We start from the raw sequence: 25,634 nt of genomic DNA on the forward strand, positions 1-25,634 counted from the left end.
GGGTTGTGGTTCGACCCAACACGTCCGCGCGCAGTGTGTTCAACGGCGTGTGACGCAACTGCCGACTGGGGAGCGAGACCCGCCTAGTCAAATGGCCACGCTACCCGTGACGTACGCCGCCGCACTACGCAGTGACGTCGCCTCAGACATGTGTTTCGACACGGCGATAGTTGCTTATGCCGACGTTCCCGATGGTAGCGTAGCCATGGATACTAGCAGCACAGAAGCTACAGGTCCAGCACACTCACAAGACGAGGAAACTGACAGGCGTGGAGAACAAGACCAGGCTAAGACGGCAGAAGAAGGCATGTGCAAATCACTCGAAGAAGTCGGGCAACACAAAGAAGATACTATTGCCACGTCGCAGGATAATGACCAGCAGCCTACAACTGTTTCACCAAAGAAACGGAAGAAACGTCGAATAGCCCGTCAGGGAGCAGCAGAAATCGCGCCAATTCTGCGTGAAAAGGCGAAACAAATAGGCCAAGAACTGGCGGAGACGACACAGGCAACTCCTCCGGAAGATCGAACAACAAAAAGGAAGACTCGAAATGAGGACACTGACCCCGACCGTGGAATCCACATTCAAGACGGTACAGCTAGTCTGAAGGACCTTCCACCTGCACCCAACACGTGCACGCGGGAAGTTACGTGCACGCGAGACTGGGCGGATGACATGGAGGAGCAAAGCCATGATGCAGAGATGGCTGACATAGCACAACGTTCAGGACGGACGGCACCCGACCGTCGACAGGATGTGTCCACCCGGCAACAAACCACCATCAAAAATACTCGTGCGGCAGATGATGATGCCGACTTCTTCTAAGTGGAGCAAGCATCCACTTCCCTTGGCAAACAGTACCCCACCTGACACGGTATAGTCGACATGACGGCTTTACAGGCGTACAGAATTGCAACCTTGAATATAAATAAAATTAGCAGCACCCTCAATCTGAGAAATCTCCAAGATTTTCTGTACGCCGCTGATATTGGCATCTTAATGCTGCAAGAAGTAACGGCTATCCGTTTGGACGACATCACTGGCTACAACGCCGTCATCAATCCTGGCAATGACAATAGCCTCGGCACAGCGATTATGACTAAAGAGGGGATCCTACTTACAGACGTGGCGCAACTGCCTAACAGTAGAGGTCTCGCTGTCACGATAAACAACACCAGGTTTATCAACATATATGCCCCGTCAGGAACAGGAAACAATCGCCGCAGGGCCGAATTTTTCAAAGAGGACATCGCCCCCCTTTTCGTGGTGCGATTTGACCAAATAATTTTTGCGGGTGACTTTAATTGCGTGCTGAGTCCCAAGGATCAGACGCCAAATTTTAACAAATCTCTGGAGCTGGAGGACATCGTCAGAGACTTCCAACTGTTTGATACTTGGGAACTAAAACACGGTGATAGGCTAGGTTTCACCTATGTCACCAGCCATTCTGCCAGTCGTATCGACAGAATTTACGCAACATCCAATTTAAGGAGACACGTATTACAGTCCGAGCTATGGCCCACGATTTTCTCTGATCATATCGCGTACAAATGTACGGTAAATTTAGAGAAACAAGGCACTTACAGGGCGAGAGGTCAGTGGAAGCTAAACGTTACTCATCTTTCGGATCCTGGATGTCACGCCGCCTTCCACACCACTTGGGCAGAATGTGAAAGGAAGTTCCACTTGTACGGCACGGCGCTGAATTGGTGGCTAAACTGCGCGAAGCCCGCAATAATAAAGACAATGAAAACTTACTCCCGTGAAAAAGTAGTCTGGCGGAAGCGGACAGTAGAGTTTTACTTCAGCTGTCTGAGAGACTTGTGCGTTCGTGATGCTACAGTCATAACAAATTATGGGCAAATCAACAGAATAAAAGCAAAATTGCTCGACCTGCAGAGACACCATCTCGAAGGCTGTAAAATACGAACGCGTTTGCAGAACGGTACACGAGAAGAAACAACATCGATGTACCACATTCTCCAAGAGAACAAAAGACAAAAACTTAAAATTCTGACGGAACTCAAAACTTCAGACGGGAGACTCTTGACAGATCAAGCTGCAATACGAGACGAGATCCATCGACACTTTAGTGAATTGCTGGCCAATACACAGACAGATGAAACGGCGCAGCAAGCTCTCACTGCTAGGACGACAGAGCGACTCACTCCAGAAGAAGCTGATGTGCTCGCAGCGAGAATAACGGACGAAGACGTCGAAGATGCCATCTCGAAGAGCCCAAAGAACAAATCACCTGTACCAGATGGGCTACCCGCTGAATTTTATCAAACTTTTCGCGAACAAATAATTGCTAAATTGACACTCGTATGCAATGAAATACTAAATGCGGACACTGACCTTCCGAAGGAATTCTGTGAAGGTACAGTGGTCTTAGTCCCCAAAACACCAGGAGGCAAAACCGTGGAGAATCTTCGACCCATAACACTTCTCAATAGTGATTATAAAATCTTCGCCCGTATCATGATGCAAAGGTTCAATTCTGTTATTCGTACAGTGACAGGAGCCTACCAGACATGTGTAGGAAAGGACAGAACGATATTTCAGACCTTATGCGACTACAGAGACATTATAGCGATATCGGAAAACTGCAACATTCGCTGTGCTCTGATGTCGCTTGACTTTGAAAAAGCTTTTGATAAAGTTAATCATTCGTACCTGCTCCGGTGTATGACATCCATGCACTTCCCCCAGAAAATTATAGCCTCCGTGAAAAACATACTGACGAATAGCACGTCAAGAATCAGTGTCAACGGACAACTCAGTCACCCGATCAATATTCAGAGTTCGGTAAGACAAGGTTGCCCAATGTCCATGACGCTTTTCGCGATTGCGCTTGAACCTCTCTTAGTATCTCTGACTCGGCAACTCCGTGGATTACATATACACGGACACAAGATCATATGTCAAGCCTACGCGGACGATGTAGGGGTACTTGTGACTGACGAAAGAGAGGTGGAAACAGTACTTGAAGTTGTGGCGACCTACGAAATGGCGTCAGGAGCTAAACTCAACCGCAATAAATCTGGTATTATGAATCTTGGTCGGGGTATAGAGATCAGAGCCGCTGGAAGTATCAACACTGTGGAAAAAATCAAATGCCTTGGAATAGAATATACGAGTAATATCCGCCGCACGGCCACTCTCAATTATCGAAAATTACTTGCCACCTTATTGGCAAGCATAAAACAACACAGCTTGCGTAATTTAAACGTAATACAAAAAGTGCAACTGGCCAATACATACATCACTTCCAAAGTCAACTATGTTGTTCAAGTGCTGCCCCTGCCACGAACCATTGCACACCAAATGCAAGCAGCGCTTGGTTATTTTGTCAGCAGAGGTCAGATATTTAAGGTTTCATATGATACCTTGACGCTACCGACACGCAATGGAGGGCTACAACTGACAGACATCTACCTTAAAGCGCAAGCGCTATACGTTAGCAAAACTTATAAACAGTGGCAACGATCACCGCGGACCTTAGTGGCTCATCTCTTACGTGAAATCACCCCAGTCAGCAGAGATCCACCAATCGATGTGCATCACATCTCCCACGAGCTGTACCACTATAAACACTTTCTGGTGGAATACAGCTATGTACGCCATAGAATACCGGAGAAGGACATATATCGGGTTAAGGAGGTTTACAACACCTTCCTGGAAGGAAAATTGCGCAATCGAATAGAAAACAAGTTTCGACATTATAATTGGAAAAACATATGGGACAACATATCTGACCCCCATCTACTATCCAATGTGCGATCGACGTGGTACCTCGCAGTCAATAGAAAAATCCCAACCAACTCCAAACTGCACGCGATACGTCTGGCACACACACCAAACTGTTCCAGCTGCAATGTCGTCGACACTGCAGAACATCGCTTCGTCTGTGAAGATGTGAAAGACGTGTGGAATCTCTTCAGGCAAAAACTAGCACATGTGCTACGTACGTCACCTAACACAATTTCACCGACACACGTCCTTCTGCCTGATGACGTGCCATATCCTAACACTAAAAGAAGGTCAGCCAACTGGCTCTAAGGACTGACAGTCCATTACATCTCAACGGCTATGAGGAAAAGTGAAGCAGATTATTGGATGTACCTGATGACAGAACATCTAAAGCTCGAACGACAAATGAAATACAAAGACAACTACGCAAATTTCTTGAACCGAACATTGTCTCACCGACAGAGCTGAAGAACGATCAAACGACATGTTGTTCAAACTCAGAATTCCTTTTTTTTTTCCTTTATGAAATTATCTATTAAGCTTCTCATTCATTATACGCCAACAAGGTGGCTATTTCGTTTACCCTTCGCCCTCGTGTCGCAGCACTAATAGGTTGCTGACACACCCATGAGAAGCCATCAGGCTGAAGTAAGCCTGGCTCTAATATAAAAATCGCTCCCACTCAATGATGGAAGAATGTAGCGGAACTATTTCCTTTCCATAACCCCAAAAGAAGGGATTTTATTTACTTGTATACATTTACTTCGTCACTCACCTATCTCATTTGGACCAAACATAGCACAGAAGCTAGCCGAAGAAGGCACAAATGGCGAGCGGAAGGACGGGCTGTAGGGGAGGAAGGAGGCCTCCAAAAAATAAAAAAAGTAAACAAAAATGAAAAGAAAAAAAAAGTCGGTAGAGTGTGAGACTCTGAATCCAAGGGTTGTGGGTTCGAGCCCCACGCTGGGCGGAACGGAATTTTGTTCCGCTGCAGATGTAAATTACTGTTTTTCTGATTAACGTGATGTAATGTAAATAGCAACTTTAAACTTTGCCTACGTCTCTATAAGTCGCAAGGAAACTGTATATGAAGGTGAAGGTGATTTTGTAGACATGTGTGAAAGACATGTTCTGAAATGCAAGTGTTGTTGTTTGGAGAGCACATCGGTTATGTGTCAGATGTGTAGCCAAGCAGTAATGGGTCGCCATAGCTGCAAATATTAGAAGCTAATATGAAGTGTTGTCAGCTGAAGTCTGATGATGCAGGCGACCGTAAGGCCAAAGTACGCATGAGTGCCGCTTGGCCGCGCCTCTTTAGCTCAGTGGTGTTTTCGCTCTCGCCTGTGTCGGTCGCGTGCTGTTTGGTGAATGTGCGCATTGCTACGTTGTTTGATTGTGGCGTGATGAATTGCATTCGTCTATAATGGATCAACTTATACGGAAAGACACGTTGAAATTGAGTTTTGACCCTCATTATGCACGACCCAAATCCTTTGAGGTTGAGTTAGTTATTAGAGACGTCATGAAAATAACTATTGATGATACGATTGGCATTCACCTATCTATCGTCAGCAGTACGGTGTACCTCAAATTGTTGAATCCCGAGAAATGCGAGCAGGTCGTTTAATCTTGTGGAGGAGTGTTGAAGTTCAACCATTCTGACGGCAATGTTGATGATGTAAGAATTTCGCTTGCTGGTCTCGGAGTTAGAACTGTTCGCATATTTGAATTACCCTTTGAAATTTCCGCTGACCAGATTAATGCCAGATTGAGGGAATATGGAACAGTCATCAGCAATACGGCAGAAAAGTGGTCGACTATGCATATTTTCCCGGTGCTAAACGGCGTCCGTCAGGTGAAGATAGATATGTTAAAGCACATTCCGTCCTACATCAATGTGTGTGGCTACAGGGCCATAGTGATTTATGACGGGCAGCCTAGAACTTGTGCGGGATGTGGGTCCACAGAACATATCCGTGCTCAGTGTATCCAACGACGCGTGGCGCAAATACCGGCCGGTGAGCGTGAGTTGCGCGGCCCGACGTCTACGTTGCCATTATCATACGTCGCCGCCACTCGGGCTAATGTCACCTCGGAACCTAGTTTAAATGTTTCGCTAGAGGGTTTGCGCGCAGTGCCCGAAGGCGTTACACCGATGGAAGCGAACGATCTACCGAATGTTCCTTCTTCACACACCCAGAAGGAGGGCAATACTCACTCGCAGATGGGGCACCCACCGGACACCGAAAGTATTCCGGTGGGCGTACCGGTTCGACACGACAAGTCCGACGTGGACCGGATGGAGTCGAACGAGATGGCTGTCCACAAGCCCCCGCCGTCTCCCAAATCTCAGAAGAAACGCCGGCTAGCACATCAAGGGGCAGAAGCAAAGGCGCCAATATTGCGTGAAAAGGCGAACCACGTCAGACAGAAACTGACCGAAGTAACTGACCCACCGTCGTCGGCAACCAGCAAAACGGCAAAAAAATCTCGAACGAACGAATCGGACACTGATCACGGACGATCGCCCTCAGGGGACCCTGCGGTGGCCGATTCATTGGTTCCGAACACTATGCCTGAATGTTCCAAGCTCTCGGATTGCGATATGAACGCAGACAAGTTCGTGTGCGATTGGTCAGATGACGTTGAAGAGGGTGGTATAGAGAATCCGTCATCAGAAGCTCAAGCAGATGTGTCCCACCAGCAACAAACGGCTACCGCCGGCGTCGGTGCAGTGGCTGATGACGCGGACTTCTTTTAGATGATGTTCGCCATGAACTTGAATAGTAGGCATATTGTCACCTAGACCTCTGTTCTCATGACGTCCTTGCAAGCTTACCGCATTGCGACATTGAACATCAATAAGATCAGTAGCCCACTCAACTTAAAAAACCTTCAAGATTTTCTCTATGCCGCTGATATTGATCTCATTATGCTGCAGGAAGTGACCAATATTAACCTTGACCGTATCACAGGTTACAATGCCGTCGTTAATCCTGGAAATGGTACAGAACTAGGGACCGCGATCATGGCTAAGGAAGGGATAGTGATGTCACATATCGAACGCCTGGCGAATAGCAGAGGTATAGCGACTACTATCGATACTACCAGATTTATTAATCTCTACGCCCCTTCCGGTTCTGGGAGACGACGACAGAGAGCAGAGTTTTTTAAAGATGGCATTGTGCCACTTTTCACACCACCTTCAGACCAACTTATATTCGCTGGTGATTTTAACTGTGTACTCAGTCCCAAAGACCAGACACCAAATTTCAATCCGTCCGCCGAGCTTCGCGCCATCATTGAAGAGTTAAATTTAATAGACACATGGGAGCATAGACACGGTGACAGGCCCGGATTCACATTCGTTACTGGTCACTCAGCTACCCGCGTCGATAGAATCTACGCATCAGCAAATATGAGGGAACATGTTTTGCAGTCAGAGCTATGGCCGACTGTCTTTACAGATCATGTGGCATATATATGTACCGTCAATTTAGCCAAACAAGGGACGTACAGGGCAAGGGGACCCTGGAAACTAAATGTAGCGCATTTAACAGAACCCGAGTGTCACACAGTCTTGCGCAACACGTGGGCAGAATGCGAACGAAAGTTTCCCGCGTACGACTCTGCCATTACGTGGTGGGTAAAATGTGCAAAACCCGCCTTAACAAAAGCGATGAAGAATTATTCCAGAGATCGATGTGCCTGGCAGAAGCAAACCCTGGAATTCTACTTTCAGTGTTTAAGGGATTTATATCGAGAAGATGCAACGGTAATAGCAAATCGTATGCATATTAAACGAATACTGGCTACGATTTTAACCCTCAAACGGAAGCAATTGGAAGGCTGTAAAGTCAGGACACGTCTGCAAAACGCCGTACAGGACGAAACGACATCAATGTATCATGTTATTCGCGAACAGAAAAGGGGGCACAGAAAGATATTGACAGAACTGCACACTGCAGATGGCCGACACTTACACCACCAGCGCAACATACGAGACGAGATTTATAAACATTTCACAGCACAGTTAACGGAACACCCGGTGGATATAGCGGCGCAGCAAGCCCTCACGGCACGCCGTTTTGCGACATTGAGCACGGAAGAAGCAGACGGCCTCGCTGCAGTAATAACTGACGATGAAGTAGCGGACGCCATTCGAGGGAGCCCACAGAATAAATCGCCTGGCCCCGACGGATTACCGGCCGAGTTTTATAGAACTTTTCGACACAATTTAGTTCCAAAGATGACCATGGTCTGTAATGATATCCTAAACGCTGGAGATGATATCTTAAGGGAATACTGTGAGGGCATAGTGGTATTGGTCCCCAAAACCCCAGCGGGCAAGACAGTCGACAATCTCCGACCGATTACATTACTTAATACGGATTATAAGATATTCGCGCGTTTCATGATGCAGCGATTCAGTACTGTCACGGGGGCCTATCAAACGAGCGTTGGGAAAACTAGAAACATCCAGCAGACGTTAAGCGAATATAGAGATATCATAGCTACAGCCGCCGCTTGTGACATCCGATGCACTTTAGTCTCGCTAGATTTTGAAAAAGCATTCGATAAAGTCAGTCACTCCTATCTTCTGTGCGCGATGGCAGCAATGAATTTTCCACGGAAAGTTATTGACACTGTTACACTCCTGCTGAGAAACGGAACATCCAAGATCTGTCTCAACGGACAACTAAGTAAACCTATTTCCATCACTAGATCGGTCCGACAAGGTTGCCCGATGTCAATGGCTTTGTTTGCAGTTGCTCTTGAACCCTTGCTGTTCTCCCTGACGCAAGACCTTCCGGGATTACGTATGATTTTGTAGACATGTGTGAAAGACATGTTCTAAAATGCAAGTGTTGTTGTTTGGAGAGCACATCGGTTACGTGTCAGATGTGTAGCCAAGCAGTAATGGGTCGCCATAGCTACAAATATTAGAAGTTAATATGAAGTGTTGTCAGCTGAAGTCTGATGATGCAGGCGACCGTAAGGCCGAAGTACGCAAGAGTCCCCCTTGGCCGCGCCTCTTTTGCTCGGTGGTAGAGCACTGGTGTAGTAAACCAGGGGTCGTAAGTTCCATCCTCAGAGGAGGAAGACGAATTTTGGAAATCAGTTTCGCGTCGTGGCCGTATAGCAAACACTATCTGTGATGACGAACAATTAGCGACAGACGTTTTATTAAGAATTACTCTCAGATGTGATTAAGGCGAATGGCGCAGATAAAGCATTTGCCAAAGCGGTACAGCATAAGGTGGGACGAGGCAGTCTGAATTACATTTTATAGATGTATTTCTCACATATCTCAGAGCCTTTCGCGGTCGTCGTCGCTGCCGCTGCCGCCGCTTCTGCAGAAGTAGCAAATGGCCATCGTAGCAAATGAGGCGAGGGACGCACAGCCTTCGATTCCGAATGCACAAAGTGTGTGGTCTTGTTTCTCCGTGTATATTTGGTCGGTCACGTAAGAGGTTGAATGTAACGAATGGGTGGGAAAGAGCAAGGGGCAGAGGTTGTGTAGAACGAAAACACAAATCCTCACGGGTGTGAGCGTTTCGAGATGAGTCGTATACATGTTAATGTTGGTCGTCAGTGACCGTGTGGCCTAATGGATAAGGCGTCGGACTTCGGGTCTGTAGATTACAGGTTCGAATGCTGTCACGCTCTTCTTTTTCCAGTTCTGAAAAGGAAACATACCGTTTTAATGTAGCAATTGAGCAGTACGAAACCGTCTGAATGTTGCTGTTGACCATTTTTTGCTTGGAGATGCTCTTGAGCTTGAAACACACACAACAAGACCGGTGTTAACTAGCGAAATGGTCGGCAGAGTGCCGACACAGAGAGTTTTGACAATCACTTGCACATCTAAAACAACGTCGGAAAGTAACTCGTTCGGCTGTTGAGTCACATAAAGTATGTGTGTTAATTTTGACGCCACTAGCTCTGCATGTTGTCATGCATTTTCTTTACCTCTCAGAAATGATTATGACATAAAAGTGAAGTACGTGACGAGTGTGACGTTAGGAAAACATTAGGCAGCATGGAGAGATTCTGTACGGGACCACCCAACCCAAACGAGTACTGTGTGACGTGCTACCCGGCAGGTATTCACCTAGGTAGCCGGCTAGCTTAGTCGGTAGAGCGTCAGACTCTTAATCCCAGGGTCGTGGGTTCGAGCCACACGCTGGGTGGAATAGGATTTTGTTCCGCTGCAGATGTAAATTACCGTTTTTCTGATTAACGAGATTTAATGGAAATGGCAACTTTAAACTTTGCCTACGTCTCTGTCAGTCGCAAGGAAACTGTATTTGAAGGTGAAGGTGATATTGTAGACATGTGTGTAAGACACGTTCTGAAATGCAAGTGTTGTTGTTTGGAGAGCACATCGGTTACGTGTCAGATGTGTAGCCAAGCAGTAATGGGTCGCCATAGCTGCAAATATTAGCCGGTAATATGAAGTGTTGTCAGATGAAGTCTGATGATGCAGACGACAGTAAGGACGAAGTACCCAAGACTACCGCTAGGCCGCGCCTCTTTAGCTCAGTGGTAGAGCACTGGTCTGATAAACCAGTGGTCATAAGTTCCATTTTCACAGGAGATAGATGAATTTTGGAAATCAGTTGCGCGTCGTGGCCGTATAGCAAACAGTATCTGTGATGACGAACAATTAGCGACAGGCGTTTTTTTAAGAATTACTCTCAGATGTGATTAAGGCGAATGGCGCCGATAAAGCATTTGCCAAAGCGGTACAGCATAAGGTGGGAGAAGGCAGTCTGAATTACATTTTATAGATGTATTTCTCACATATCTCAGAGCCTCTCGCGATATTCGTCGTCGTCGTCGTCGTCGTCGTCGTCGTCGTCGTCGTCGCCGCCGCCGCTTCTGCAGAAGTAGCAAATGGCCATCGTAGCAAATGCGGCGAGGGACGCCCTGCCTTCGATTCCGAATGCACAAAGTGTGTGGTCTTGTTTCTCAGTCTATATTTGGTCGGTCTCGTCAGAGGTTGAATGTAACGAATGGGTGGGAAAGAGCAAGGGGCAGCGGCTGTGTAGAACGAAAACACAAATCCTCAGGGGTGTGAGCGTTTCGAGATGAGTCGTATACATGTAAATGTTGGTCGTCAGTGACCGTGTGGCCTGATGGATAAGGCGTCGGACTTCGGATCTGAAGATTACAGGTTCGAATGCTGTCACGCTTGTGTTTTTCCAGTTCTGAAAAAGAAACATACCGTTTTAATGTAGCAATTGAGCAGTACGAAACCGTCTGAATGTTGCTGTTGACCATTTTTTGCTTGGAGATGCTCTTGAGCTTGAAACACACACAACAAGACCGGTGTTAACTAGCGAAATGGTCGGCAGAGTGCCGACACAGCGAGTTTTGACTATCACTTGCACATCTAAAACAACGTCGGAAAGTAACTCGTTCGGCTTTTGAGTCACATAAAGTATGTGTGTTAATTTTGACGCCACTAGCTCTGCTTGTTGTCATGCAATTTCTTTTCCTCTCAGAAATGATTATGACATAAAAGTGAAGTACGTGACGAGTGTGACGTTAGGAAAACATTAGGCAGCATGGAGAGATTCTGTATGGGACCACCCAACCCAAACGAGTACTGTGTGACGTGCTACCCGGCAGGTGTTCACCGAGGTAGCCGGCTAGCTCAGTCGGTAGAGCGTCAGACTCTTAATCCCAGGGTCGTGGGTTCGAGCCAGACGCTGGGCGGAAGCGGAATTTTGTTCCGCTGCAGGTGTAAATTACCGTTTTGTGATTAACGAGATTTAATGGACATAGCAACTTTAAACCTTGCCTACGTCTCTGTCAGTCGCAAGGAAACTGTATTTGAAGGTGAAGGTGATTTTGTAGACATGTGTAAAAGACATGTTCTGAAATGCAAGTGTTGTTGTTTGGAGAGCACATCGGTTACGTGTCATATGTGTAGCCAAGCAGTAATTTGTCGCCATAGCTGCAAATATTAGCCGGTAATATGAAGTGTTGTCAGCTAAAAGTCTGATGATGCAGACGACCGTAATGACGAAGTACCCAAGAGTACCGCTAGGCCGCGCCTATTTAGCTCAGTGGTAGAGCACTGGTCTAATAAAGCAGGGGTCGTAAGTTCCATCCTCACAGGAGAAAGATGAATTTTGGAAATCAGTTGCGCCTCGTGGCCGTATAGCAAACAGTACCTGTGATGACGAACAAATAGCGACAGGCGTATTTTAAGAATTACTCTCAGATGTGATTAAGGCGAATGGCGCAGATAAAGCATTTGCCAAAGCGGTACAGCATAAGGTGGGACGAGGCAGTCTGAATTACGTTTTATAGATGTATTTCTCACATATCTCAGAGCCTCTTGCGATCTTCGTCGTCGTCGACGTCGTCGTCGTTGTCGTCGTCGTCGTCGTCGTCGTCGTCGTCGTCGTCCCCGCCGCCGCTTCTGCAGAAGTAGCAAATGGCCATCGTAGCAAATGCGCCGAGGGATGCCTTGCCTTCGATTCCGAATGCACAAAGTGTGTGGTCTTGTTTCTCAGTCTATATTTTTTCGGTCTCGTCAGAGGTTGAATGTAACGAATGGGTGGGAAAGAGCAAGGGGCAGCGGCTGTGTAGAACGAAAACACAAATCCTCAGGGGTGTGAGCGTTTCGAGATGAGTCGTATACATGTAAATGTTGGTCGTCAGTGACCGTGTGGCCTAATGGATAAGGCGTCGGACTTCGGATCTGAAGATTACAGGTTCGAATGCTGTCACGCTTGTGTTTTTCCAGTTCTGAAAAAGAAACATACCGTTTTAATGTAGCAATTGAGCAGTACGAAACCGTCTGAATGTTGCTGTTGACCATTTTTTGCTTGGAGATGCTCTTGAGCTTGAAACACACAACAAGACCGGTGTTAACTAGCGAAATGGTCGGCAGAGTGCCGACACAGCGAGTTTTGACTATCACCTGCACATTTAAAACAACGTCGGAAAGTAACTCGTTCGGCTTTTGAGTCACATAAAGTATGTGTGTTAATTTTGACGCCACTAGCTCTGCATGTTGTCATGCAATTTCTTGGCCTCTCAGAAATGATTATGACATAAAAGTGAAGTACGTGACGAGTGTGACGTTAGGAAAACATTAGGCAGCATGGAGAGATTCTGTATGGGACCACCCAACCCAAACGTGTACTGTGTGACGTGCTACCCGGCAGGTATTCAACGAGGTAGCCGGCTAGCTAAGTCGGTAGAGCGTCAGACTCTTAATCCCAGGGTCATGGGTTCGAGCCAGACGCTGGGCGGAACGGAATTTTGTTCCGCTGCAGGTGTAAATTACCGTTTTTCTGATTAACGAGATTTAATGGAAATAGCAACTTTTAACTTTGCCTACGTCTCTGTCAGTCGCAAGGAAACTGTATTTGAAGGTGATTTTGTAGACATGTGTGAAAGACATGTTCTGAAATGCAAGTGTTGTTGTTTGGAGAGCACATCGGTTACGTGTCAGATGTGTAGCCAAGCAGTAATGGGTCGCCATAGCTGCAAATATTAGCCGGTAATATGAAGTGTTGTCAGCTAAAGTCTGATGATGCTGACGACCGTAAGGACGAAGTACCCAAGAGCACCGCTAGGCCGCGCCTATTTAGCTCAGTGGTAGAGCACTGGTCTAATAAACCAGGGGTCGTAAGTTCCATCCTCACAGGAGAAAGATGAATTTTGGAAATCAGTTGCGCGTCGTGGCCGTATAGCAAACAGTACCTGTGATGACGAACTATTAGCGACAGGCGTTTTTTTAAGAATTACTCTCAGATGTGATTAAGGCGAATGGCGCAGATAAAGCATTTGCCAAAGCGGTACCGCATAAGGTGGGACGAGGCAGTCTGAATTACATTTTGTAGATGTATTTCTCACATATATCAGAGCCTCTCGCCATCTTTCTCGTCGTCGTCGTCGTCGTCGTCGTCGTCGTCGTCGTCGTCGTCGCCGCCGCCGCCGCCGCCGCTTCTGCAGAAGTAGCAAATGGCCATCGTAGCAAATGCGGCGAGGGACGCCCTGCCTTCGATTCCGAATGCACAAAGTGTGTGGTCTTGTTTCTCAGTCTATATTTGGTCGGTCTCGTCAGAGGTTGAATGTAACGAATGGGTGGGAAAGAGCAAGGGGCAGCGGCTGTGTAGAACGAAAACACAAATCCTCAGGGGTGTGAGCGTTTCGAGATGAGTCGTATACATGTAAATGTTGGTCGTCAGTGACCGTGTGGCCTGATGGATAAGGCGTCGGACCTCGGATCTGAAGATTACAGGTTCGAATGCTGTCACGCTTGTGTTTTTCAGTTCTGAAAAAGAAACATACCGTTTTAATGTAGCAATTGAGCAGTACGAAACCGTCTGAATGTTGCTGTTGACCATTTTTTGCTTGGAGATGCTCTTGAGCTTGAAACACACACAACAAGACCGGTGTTAACTAGCGAAATGGTCGGCAGAGTGCCGACACAGCGAGTTTTGACTATCACTTGCACATCTAAAACAACGTCGGAAAGTAACTCGTTCGGCTTTTGAGTCACATAAAGTATGTGTGTTAATTTTGACGCCACTAGCTCTGCTTGTTGTCATGCAATTTCTTTGCCTCTCAGAAATGATTATGACATAAAAGTGAAGTACGTGACGAGTGTGACGTTAGGAAAACATTAGGCAGCATGGAGAGATTCTGTATGGGACCACCCAACCCAAACGAGTACTGTGTGACGTGCTACCCGGCAGGTGTTCACCGAGGTAGCCGGGTAGCTCAGTCGGTAGAGCGTCAGACTCTTAATCCCAGGGTCGTGGGTTCGAGCCAGACGCTGGGCGGAGGCGGAATTTTGTTCCTCTGCAGGTGTAAATTACCGTTTTGTGATTAACGAGATTTAATGGACATAGCAACTTTAAACCTTGCCTACGTCTCTGTCAGTCGCAAGGAAACTGTATTTGAAGGTGAAGGTGATTTTGTAGACATGTGGAAAGACATGTTCTGAAATGCAAGTGTTGTTGGTTGGAGAGCACATCGGTTACGTGTCATATGTGTAGCCAAGCAGTAATTTGTCGCCATAGCTGCAAATATTAGCCGGTAATATGAAGTGTTGTCAGCTAAAAGTCTGATGATGCAGACGACCGTAATGACGAAGTACCCAAGAGTACCGCTAGGCCGCGCCGATTTAGCTCAGTGGTAGAGCACTGGTCTAATAAAGCAGGGGTCGTAAGTTCCATCCTCACAGGAGAAAGATGAATTTTGGAAATCAGTTGCGCCTCGTGGCCGTATAGCAAACAGTACCTGTGATGACGAACAAATAGCGACAGGCGTATTTTAAGAATTACTCTCAGATGTGATTAAGGCGAATGGCGCAGATAAAGCATTTGCCAAAGCGGTACAGCATAAGGTGGGACGAGGCAGTCTGAATTACGTTTTATAGATGTATTTCTCACATATCTCAGAGCCTCTTGCGATCTTCGTCGTCGTCGACGTCGTCGTCGTTGTCGTCGTCGTTGTCGTCGTCGTCGTCGCCGCCGCCGCTTCTGCAGAAGTAGCAAATGGCCATCGTAGCAAATGCGGCGAGGGACGCCCTGCCTTCGATTCCGAATGCACAAAGTGTGTGGTCTTGTTTCTCAGTCTATATTTAGTCGGTCTCGTCAGAGGTTGAATGTAACGGATGGGTGGGAAAGAGCAAGGGGCAGCGGCTGTGTAGAACGAAAACACAATTCCTCAGGGGTGTGAGCGTTTCGAGATGAGTCGTATACATGTAAATGTTGGTCGTCAGTGACCGTGTGGCCTGATGGATAAGGCGTCGGACTTCGGATCTGAAGATTACAGGTTCGAATGCTGTCACGCTTGTGTTTTTCCAGTTTTGAAAAAGAAACATACCGTTTTAATGTAGCAATTGAGCAGTACGAAACCGTCTGAATGTTGCTGTTGACCATTTTTTGCTTGGAGATGCTCTTGAGCTTGAAACACACACAACAAGACCGGTGTTAACTAGCGAAATGGTCGGCAGAGTGCCGACACAGCGAGTTTTGACTATCACTTGCACATCTAAAACAACGTCGGAAAGTAACTCGTTCGGCTTTTGAGTCACATAAAGTATGTGTGTTAATTTTGACGCCACTAGCTCTGCTTGTTGTCATGCAATTTCTTTGCCTCTCAGAAATGATTATGACATAAAAGTGAAGTACGTGACGAGTGTGACGTTAGGAAAACATTAGGCAGCATGGAGAGATTCTGTATGGGACCACCCAACCCAAACGAGTACTGTGTGACTTGCTACCCGGCAGGTGTTCACCGAGGTAGCCGCCTAGCTCAGTCGGTAGAGCGTCAGACTCTTAATCGCAGGGTCGTGGGTTCGAGCCAGACGCTGGGCGGAAACGGAATTTTGTTCCGCTGCAGGTGTAAATTACCGTTTTTCTGATTAACGAGATTTAATGGACATAGCAACTTTAAACTTTGCCTACGTCTCTGTCAGTCGCAAGGAAACTGTATTTGAAGGTGAAGGTGCTTTTGTAGGCATGTGTGAAAGACATGTTCTGAAATGCAAGTGTTGTTGTTTGGAGAGCACATCGGTTACGTGTCATATGTGAAGCCAAGCAGTAATTTGTCGCCATAGCTGCAAATATTAGCCGGTAATATGAAGTGTTGTCAGCTAAAAGTCTGATGATGCAGACGACCGTAAGGACGAAGTACCCAAGAGTACCGCTAGGCCGCGCCTCTTTAGCTCAGTGGTAGAGCACTGGTCTAATAAAGCAGGGGTCGTAAGTTCCATCCTCACAGGAGAAAGATGAATTTTGGAAATCAGTTGCGCCTCGTGGCCGTATAGCAAACAGTACCTGTGATGACGAACAATTAGCGACAGGCGTTTTTTAAGAATTACTCTCAGATGCGATTAAGGCGAATGGCGCAGATAAAGCATTTGCCAAAGCGGTACAGCATACATCTTCGGCGTAACTCGAGAGGGTTGCGCCCTTCGATATTATTGTCGTTAATACCGAAGTGCTAGGAGTTTCAGTGATCGCTGCAGCTGCCGTTTGTCCTGAGCCTTTGCCGCCGTTGGTCCCAGCCGCCGCTGCCACCGCCGCCGGTTCCCACCGCCGCCGCCGCCGTCGCCGCCGGTCTCCCGCCGACGCCGGTTGCCGCCATCGTATCCGGTTCCTGCCGCTGCTGCTGTTGCCGACCACCGCCGACGCCGCCGCCGCCGCCGCCGCCGGCGCCGCATCTGGTTCCTGCTGCCGCTGCCGCTGCTCGCCGCCGACGCCGCCGCCGGTTGCCGCCACCGTATCCGGTTCCTGCCGCTGCTGCTGTTGCCGACCGCCGCCGCCGCCGCCGCCGCCGCCGCCGCCGCCGCCGCCGCTCCCTGCCCGTCTTTCGTTCTGTCGTCTCTGCTTCCGTCTTACCCTTCCTCTTCGTCAGTCTCTTGTCCTTGTCCTTTTTCTGTCCCCTGTTACTTTTCCTCTTTTCCCCTCTCCCACTTATCCTCTCACCATGACAACCCCCACAACTACCGCCACTACCACTGCAATCGTGTACACGTCCCCCTCACTTGCTGCCACCACCATCACGTGGTGTGCTCAATCACCGCCTCCCCCATATATTCCCCCCCTCCTCACTCTTCCCACCAACGCTCCTTTTGTTGCTCCCTCCCCTGTTCCTACCCCCATGCCTCACGTGACCCATTTCCTCCCCTCCCACATGTAACTCATGCCACCCCCACCAGGGTTGTTGCCCGTCGGGCCACCACCCACGCCACACCATCATCATCGTCATCACCATCACCATCACCATCGCCCTCGCCATCGCCAGTGCCAACCACTGCCACTGCATCTTCTGTGGCGCCAGCTCCAGCTCCAGCGCCAGCACCAGCACCACCATCAGTGCCTGCACCGCCGGTGGGACCTGCCATCTCCCGCCATCTCCCGGTCATCCCCATCCCCCACACCTCTTCCCATCCCTCTCCCGCTGTGAAACGTCCCAGCGGCACCCCAGCCTCTTCTGCTCCCAAGAAGTCGCAGACTCTCCCCCCTCCAACCCCCCAGGATGCCATGGATACAACCCCACCTGCCATATCTACTCCCTCCTCTACCTCCCCCTCCTACAGGTACCTCCTTTCTCACCCTGATCCCTCTCTCCTGGAGGCCCGCAATCTTACCCTTCTCCTCCACTAGCACTTCCCCGGAGCCCCGATCTCCCTTCTCACCCCCCGTCGGGACTCCGTCCTGATCACATCCCCCAGCCCCACCCTCCACTCCGACATCCTCTCCCGCATTCCCCTCACCCGATTTGGTCCCCATGCCTCCCTTGCCCCTGCTCCCTCCCCCTCCTCATCCCAACAACCCCAGCCGCCCCGTCGCCCACCGACCCTCACTGCCGTGATCACTCGGCTTAGCCCGATGATCACGGAGGAGGAGGTGTTGGCAGAGCTGAAGGCCCATCCCTATCTAGAGGTTCGAGCTGTCCGCCGGATTCACAATCCAGCCGGCCCCACCCGCCTCATGCGGGTGTTCTCCGACATGCTCCCTCCATAGACCTCCTCCTCAAGGAGGGTGCCCTCCTTTTCAACCGCCGTTATAAGGTCGACCCCTCCCGCTCCCCTCCACAGTCCATCCGCTGCCAGAGGTGCTTGCGCTATAATGCACATCCTACATCTGAGTGCCGCGAGGCCCCCGTCTGCCCGCACTGCAAAGAAGCACACTTCCTCCGGCAGTGCCCCAACCTTCAGTCCCCCCCCTCCTGTAACACCTGTAACCTCCTACACCCAACCTACTCCCAAAAGTGCAAGGCCCGACCCCCTCCCTCCGCTCCTGAACTCACTGTCCCTGTCCGCCCCTTGGATGCCCCCACCCCTCTCGGCAATTCCCTCCGTCCCCCCCCCCCCCCACAGCTGAGGACATCATCCGATTTGTAACCGTTGTCCTTCAGAACATCCACCCCTTTCAGCGCCCCCACACCCTCCGGCAGATATCCCTTGCCGCCCGTTCCGTCTTCCAGCTCAACACTTACGCCACCTACTCCCATAACCAGGCCCATTTTACCTTCTCCCGTCTCGACACCCTCGTCTAAATTCCCACTATGGCGCGACAGGAACGTATCCTGTTTACCAACATCCGTTCCCTTCCTGTCAACAAGAATCTCCTTATGCATACCCTCACCACCCACCGCGTGGATGCCTTCCTCCTAAACGGAACATTTCTCGAGCCCCACCGTACTGTCCATACCTCGCCCTACCTCCTTCACCGCTCTGACAACCCCCTCCCGATAGCGCGTGGCGGAGTTGCCATTGGCCACCATCGCCAGATCCCTGTTCGGCTCCAACCCCTCCTTCCCAATCCCACGGAACACCTGATCCTTAGTCTATTCTTCCCCGGCCTCACCGTTACCTGCGCCACCATCTATGTCCGCCCCTCTGCCCCTATTCCTTTTGACTTCCTTTCCCACATCGACCGTACCTTCTCCTCCTACGTGATTGCCGCAGATCTCAATATCCATAGTCGCTCCGCCACCCAGTTACGGCGGTGGCATCGGTTCCTCGCCACCATCCAAGGAGATGTCCTTCCTCTTCCCCAACACACCCGCCCTGAATCCAATACCACACCCGATGTCGTCCTAGCCTCCCCCAACCTCCTTGGCCGCATAGCGGTGGACGTCCTCGACCCTATTGGGAGTGACCATCTCCCTGTCCTTCTTACCATATCAGACGGTCGTCGCCCCCGTCCCGATCCTCGCCTTGACCCTCCCCCCAAGTATGTCCATGATTACTCCCGTGCCGACTGGAATGCATACCGGGATACCCTTACTACCCGAGTCGATAGCCACCCCCTCACCTACCACCGCCCACATGACATAACCCATGCCGCATCCTTTCTCCAGCAGACCTTGTCTGAGGCCGTGGAGGCCCACATCCCTACCGTCGCCATCCACCCGCACCATCCCACTTTACCCCCACAGGCCGTCCTCCTCCTTCGAGAATCCCGTCGTCTCTACCGTGCCTTCCTCCACACGCGTGACCGGGACACACTACAACGCCACCGGCAACTCCAGAGACACATCCGGAACTTGCTCGCGGCTAAGAAACGCCGGGACTGGCGACAGACAAGCACCCGTCTTAATGCTACCCTACCTATTAACTCGTCCAAATACTGGTCAGCCTTCCGCCGCCTTACTGGATCAAAACCCCCCTTACTATCCTCTCCTTCATAATGACAATCCCTTTCCTGACAACCTTAGTAAGGCCAACCATTTTGCCTCCTACCTCACCGATGTCTTTACCATCCCTGACGATCCCCAGTTCGATTATTCCCTCTTCCCCGATGTCCGCGATCGAACTGACACCTCTATCCCTCCACTAGCTCCTGGCTTCCAGTACTTGGACAACATTACACACACTGAACTCAATAACCCTATAACTACTCAAGACATCATCGATATACTCCGCACCAAACGCAACACTGCTCCTGGTCACGACCGTGTTACTTACCGTCACCTCCGTGAAGCTCCCGCCCCCTTCCTCTCCACCCTGGCCAGGCTGTACAATGTGGTCTTGTCCACTGGCTTCTACCCCGACCTGTGGAAAACCTCCCGGATCCTGATGTTCCTCAAACCCGATAAACCACCTTCCGCTGTCTCCTCCTACCGTCCTATAAGCCTTACCTCGGTCTTCAGCAAGGTCCTGGAATCCATTCTAACCCGCCGCATCCACCAGCATCTCCACCGGCACCGCTTCCTTCCCTCCACCCAATGTGGCTTTCGACCATCCTTCTCTGCCGATGACCTTCTCCTTCACCTCACTCACCTCCTCTCCGAACAACTCAACTCCCGTCGCTCCGCCATATTCCTCTCCCTTGACCTTGAACGCGCCTATGACTGTGTGTGGCATTCTGGTCTCCTCTTCAAGCTCCAAACCTTTGCTCTTCCTATTAACTACGTCTGTCTGATCGCCTCCTTCATTTCCCACCGCCCTTCCTATGTCACTATCCGCAACACTGATTCCTACACCTTCTACCCCTCTGCCGGTGTGCCCCAAGGTTCCGTCCTTTCCCCTCTTCTTTACCTTCTTTATACGGTGGACATGCCTCCACCTGCACCCCCCCTTCACCTTCTCCAGTACGCCGATGACACCGCCTTCCTTGCCCTTGCCCCCACCCTGCAACGCTCCCAACACCTTCTCCAATCCCATCTTGACCGGTTTACCTCTTGGTGTAACCAGTGGTTGCTCAAGGTCAATCCTTCCAAGACCCAGGCAATCATCGTAGGCAAAACCACCCCTTCCTTCCGTCTCCTTGATTTCTATCTTACCATTTATGGCCGTCCTATTAACCTCACACCCACCCTCAAGTACCTTGGCGTCACCCTTGACCGTCGCCTCTCCTGGACCCCTCATCTCCGGACAATCCAAGCCAAGGCACGCTCCTGACTCCACCTCCTGAAGCTCCTTTCTGGCCGCACATGGGGTCTGGACCCCTCCACCGTCCTCCACACCTATAAATCTCTCATCCGCCCTATCCTCTGTTATGCCCATCCCGCCTGGATCTCTGCCCCGCCTACCTTTTACAAATCCCTTCAAATCCTTGAACGGCATGCACTCCGCCTCGCCTATCGCATCCGCCTCCCTTCCCCCACGCGGCTCCTCTGTGACCTCATCCCCTTCCCACACCTCCTCCTCTTCCTCCAACGGATACGGATCCCCTACACCTCCCACAAGCTTGATCCTCCCCACCCGCTTGTCTCTTCCATCCTCTCCCACCCCAACCCACTGCCGCGCCTGTACTCCTGTATCCCACCTGCTCTCCATCTTCACACTCTCCACACCCTCTCCCAAGGTGGCTTCCGCCGACTCCCCCTCCCGGATGATGCCCTCCTCCCCTCCATCTACCCCTCCTACCAACTTTGAGCCTTGCCTTCCCCTCTCCTCTCATTTTCCTGTGGGCACCCTCTCTCCCTTCTCTCCCTCCCTCTCTCCCTCCTTCCATCCTTACCTCCCCTCCCCCTCTCCCTGGGCTTCCACCCCCCTCTTTTCGTTTTCTCCCCTCCTCATCCCTGGCATCCTATCTCCCCCTCCCTCCTTCCCTCCCCCTGTTTTTTCCCTTGGCAGGCCCCCAGCTTTTCGGTGTGGACAGTGCACCTGCAAGCGCCGAAGCCCATCTCCGCAGTGTCCGTGTCTTCCGTCCCGTCTGTGCCTCGAGTGTTTCTTCGTTTCTGCTCCACCGTTCACCTGTTCTAGTGTTCTCTGTTCCGTGCTGTGCTGCCCGTTTTTTTTAAAACTGAAACAGTGCTGCGTCGGTGAACGACTTCAATTCTTTTTATTCTCTGTTGTCTTCTGATTTTTGTCCTCCATGTCTGTGTTTTGAGATTATGTCTTCCTGTTTTTATCTCTTGTATGTTTCTTGTGGCCGAAGAGCGGCATATTAGGCCGCTGCCGGCCTACCTTTGTAGGTATAAAATGACAATAAAGGAAAAAAAAAAAAAAGGTACAGCATAAGGTGGGACGAGGCAGTCTGAATTACATTTTATAGATGTATTTCTCACATATCTCAGAGCCTCTCGCGATATTCGTCGTCGTCGTCGTCGTCGCCGCCGCCGCTTCTGCAGAAGTAGCAAATGGCCATCATAGCAAATGCGGCGAGGGACGCCCTGCCTTCGATTCCGAATGCACAAAGTGTGTGGTCTTGTTTCTCAGTCTATATTTGGTCGGTATCGTCAGAGGTTGAATGTAACGAATGGGTGGGAAAGAGCAAGGGGCAGCGGCTGTGTAGAACGAAAACACAAATCCTCAGGGGTGTGAGCGTTTCGAGATGAGTCGTATACATGTAAATATTTGTCGTCAGTGACCGTGTGGCCTAATGGATAAGGCGTCGGACTTCGGATCTGAAGATTACAGGTTCGAATGCTGTCACGCGTGTGTTTTTCCAGTTCTGAAAAAGAAACATTCCGTTTTAATGTAGCAATTGAGCAGTACGAAACCGTCTGAATGTTGCTGTTGACCATTTTTTGCTTGGAGATGCTCTTGAGCTTGAAACACACACAACAAGACCGGTGTTAACTAGCGAAATGGTCGGCAGAGTGCCGACACAGCGAGTTTTGACTATCACTTGCACATTTAAAACAACGTCGGAAAGTAACTCGTTCGGCTTTTGAGTCACATAAAGTATGTGTGTTAATTTTGACGCCACTAGCTCTGCTTGTTGTCATGCAAATTCTTTGCCTTTCAGAAATGATTATGACATAAAAGTGAAGTACGTGACGAGTGTGACGTTAGCAAAACATTAGGCAGCATGGAGAGATTCTATATGGGACCACCCAACCCAAACGAGTACTGTGTGACGTGCTACCCGGCAGGTATTCACCGAGGTAGCCGGCTAGCTCAGTCGGTAGAGCGTCAGACTCTTAATCCCAGGGTCGTGGGTTCGAGCCAGACGCTGGGCGGAACGGAATTTTGTTCCGCTGCAGGTGTAAATTACCGTTTTTCTGATTAACGAGATTTAATGGAAATAGCAACTTTAAACTTTGCCTACGTCTCTGTCAGTCGCAAGGAAACTGTATTTGAAGGTGAAGGTGATTTTGTAGACATGTGTGAAAGACATGTTCTGAAATGCAAGTGTTGTTGTTTGGAGAGCACATCGGTTACGTGACAGATGTGTAGCCAAGCAGTAATTTGTCGCCATAGCTGCAAATATTAGCCGGTAATATGAAGTGTTGTCAGCTAAAGTCTGATGATGCAGACGACCGTAAGGACGAAGTATCCAAGAGTACCGCTAGGCCGCGCCTATTTAGCTCAGTGGTAGAGCACTGGTCTAGTATACCAGGGGTCGTAAGTTCATCCTCACAGGAGGAAGACGAATTTTTCGAAATCAGTTGCACGTCGTGGCTCTATAGCAAACAGTATCTGTGATGACGAACAATTTGCGACAGGCGTTTTATTAAGAATTACTCTCAGATGTGATTAAGGCGAATGACGCAGATAAAGCATTTGCCAAAGCAGTACAGCATAAGTTGGGACGAGGCAGTCTGAATTACATTTTATAGATGTATTTCACACATATCTCAGAGCCTTTCGTCGTCGTCGTCGTCGCCGCTTCTGCAGAAGTAGCAAATGGCCATCGTAGCAAATGCGGCGAGGGACGCCCTGCCTTCGATTCCGAATGCACAAAGTGTGTGGTCTTGTTTCTCAGTTTATATTTGGTCGGTCACGTGGGGAAGAAGTTGAATGTAACGAATGGGTGGGAAAGAGCAAGGGGCAGCGGCTGTGTAGAACGAAAACACAAATCCTCAGGGGTGTGAGCGTTTCGAGGTGAGTCGTATACATGTAAATGTTGGTCGTCAGTGAACGTGTGGCCTAGTGGATAAGGCGTCGGACTTCGGATCTGAAAATTACAGGTTCGAATGCTGTCACGCTTGTGCTTTTCCAGATCTGAAAAAGAAACATACCGTTTTAATGTAGCAATTGAGCAGTACGAAACCGTCTGAATGTTGCTGTTGACCATTTTTTGCTTGGAGATGCTCTTGAGCTTGAAACACACACAGCAAGACCGGTGTTAACTAGCGAAATGGTCGGCAGAGTGCCGACACCGCGAGTTTTGACTATCACTTGCACATCTAAAACAACGTCGGAAAGTAACTCGTTCGGCTTTTGAGTCACATGAAGTATGTGTGTTAATTTTGAAGCCACTAGCTCTGCTTGTTGTCATGCAATTTCTTTGCCTCTCAGAAATGATTATGACATAAAAGTGAAGTACTTGACGAGTGTGACGTTAGGAAAACATTAGGCAGCATGGAGAGTTTCTGTATGGGACCACCCAACCCAAACGAGTACTGTGTGACGTGCTACCCGGCAGGTATTCATCGAGGTAGCCGGCTAGCTCAGTCGGTAGAGGGTCAGACTCTTAATCCCAGGGTCGTGGGTTCGAGCCAGACGCTGGGCGGAACGGAATTTTGTTCCGCTGCAGATGTAAATTACCGTTTTTCTGATTAACGAGATTTAATGGAAATAGCAACATTAAACTTTGCCTACGTCTCTGCCAGTCGCAAGGAAACTGTATTTGAAGGTGAAGGTGATTTTGTAGACATGTGTGACAGACATGTTCTGAAATGCAAGTGTTGTTGTTTGGAGAGCACATCGGTTACGTGTCAGATGTGTAGCCAAGCAGTAATTTCTCGCCATAGCTGCAAATATTAGCCGGTAATATGAAGTGTTGTCAGCTAAAGTCTGATGATGCAGACGACCGTAAGGACGAAGTACCCAAGAGTACCGCTAGGCCGCGCCTCTTTAGCTCAGTGGTAGAGCACTGGTCTAATAAACCAGAGGTCGTTAGTTCCATCCTCACAGGAGAAAGATGAATTTTCAAAATCAGTTGCGCGACGTGGCCGTATAGCAAACCGTACCTGTGATGACGAACAATTAGCGACAGGCGTTTTTTAAGAATTACTCTCAGATGCGATTAAGGCGAATGGCGCAGATAAAGCATTTGCCAAAGCAGTGCAGCATAAGGTGGGACGAGGCAGTCTGAATTACATTTTATAGATGTATTTCTCACATATCTCAGAGCCTCTCGCGATCTTCGTCGTCGTCGTCGTCGTCGTCGTCGCTTCTGCAGAAGTAGCAAATGGCCATCGTAGCAAATGCGGCGAGGGACGCCCTGCCTTCGATTCCGAATGCACAAAGTGTGTGGTCTTGTTTCTCAGTCTATATTTGGTCGGTCTCGTCAGAAGTTGAATGTAACGAATGGGTGGGAAAGAGCTAGGGGCAGCGCCTGTGTAGAACGAAAACACAAATCCTCAGTGGTGTGAGCGTTTCGAGATGAGTCGTATACATGTAAACGTTGGTTGTCAGTGACCGTGTGGCCTAATGAATAAGGCGTCGGACTTCGGATCTGGAGATTACTGGTTCGAATGCTGTCACGCT

The 25,634-nt window shown here is 49.3% G+C and overlaps 1 non-coding gene across 1 annotated transcript; it reads left to right on the forward strand.

Annotated features, from left to right (window-relative positions):
• The first annotated feature begins 24,992 nt into the window (after positions 1-24,992).
• Positions 24,993-25,064, forward strand: Trnai-aau (transfer RNA isoleucine (anticodon AAU)). Its single transcript has one exon. It is a non-coding gene; the product is annotated as a tRNA-Ile (tRNA).
• Positions 25,065-25,634: the final 570 nt, after the last annotated feature.

Source organism: Schistocerca gregaria, chromosome 6, assembly GCF_023897955.1.
Source record: "Schistocerca gregaria isolate iqSchGreg1 chromosome 6, iqSchGreg1.2, whole genome shotgun sequence".
Taxonomy (NCBI): Eukaryota; Metazoa; Arthropoda; class Insecta; order Orthoptera; family Acrididae; genus Schistocerca; species Schistocerca gregaria.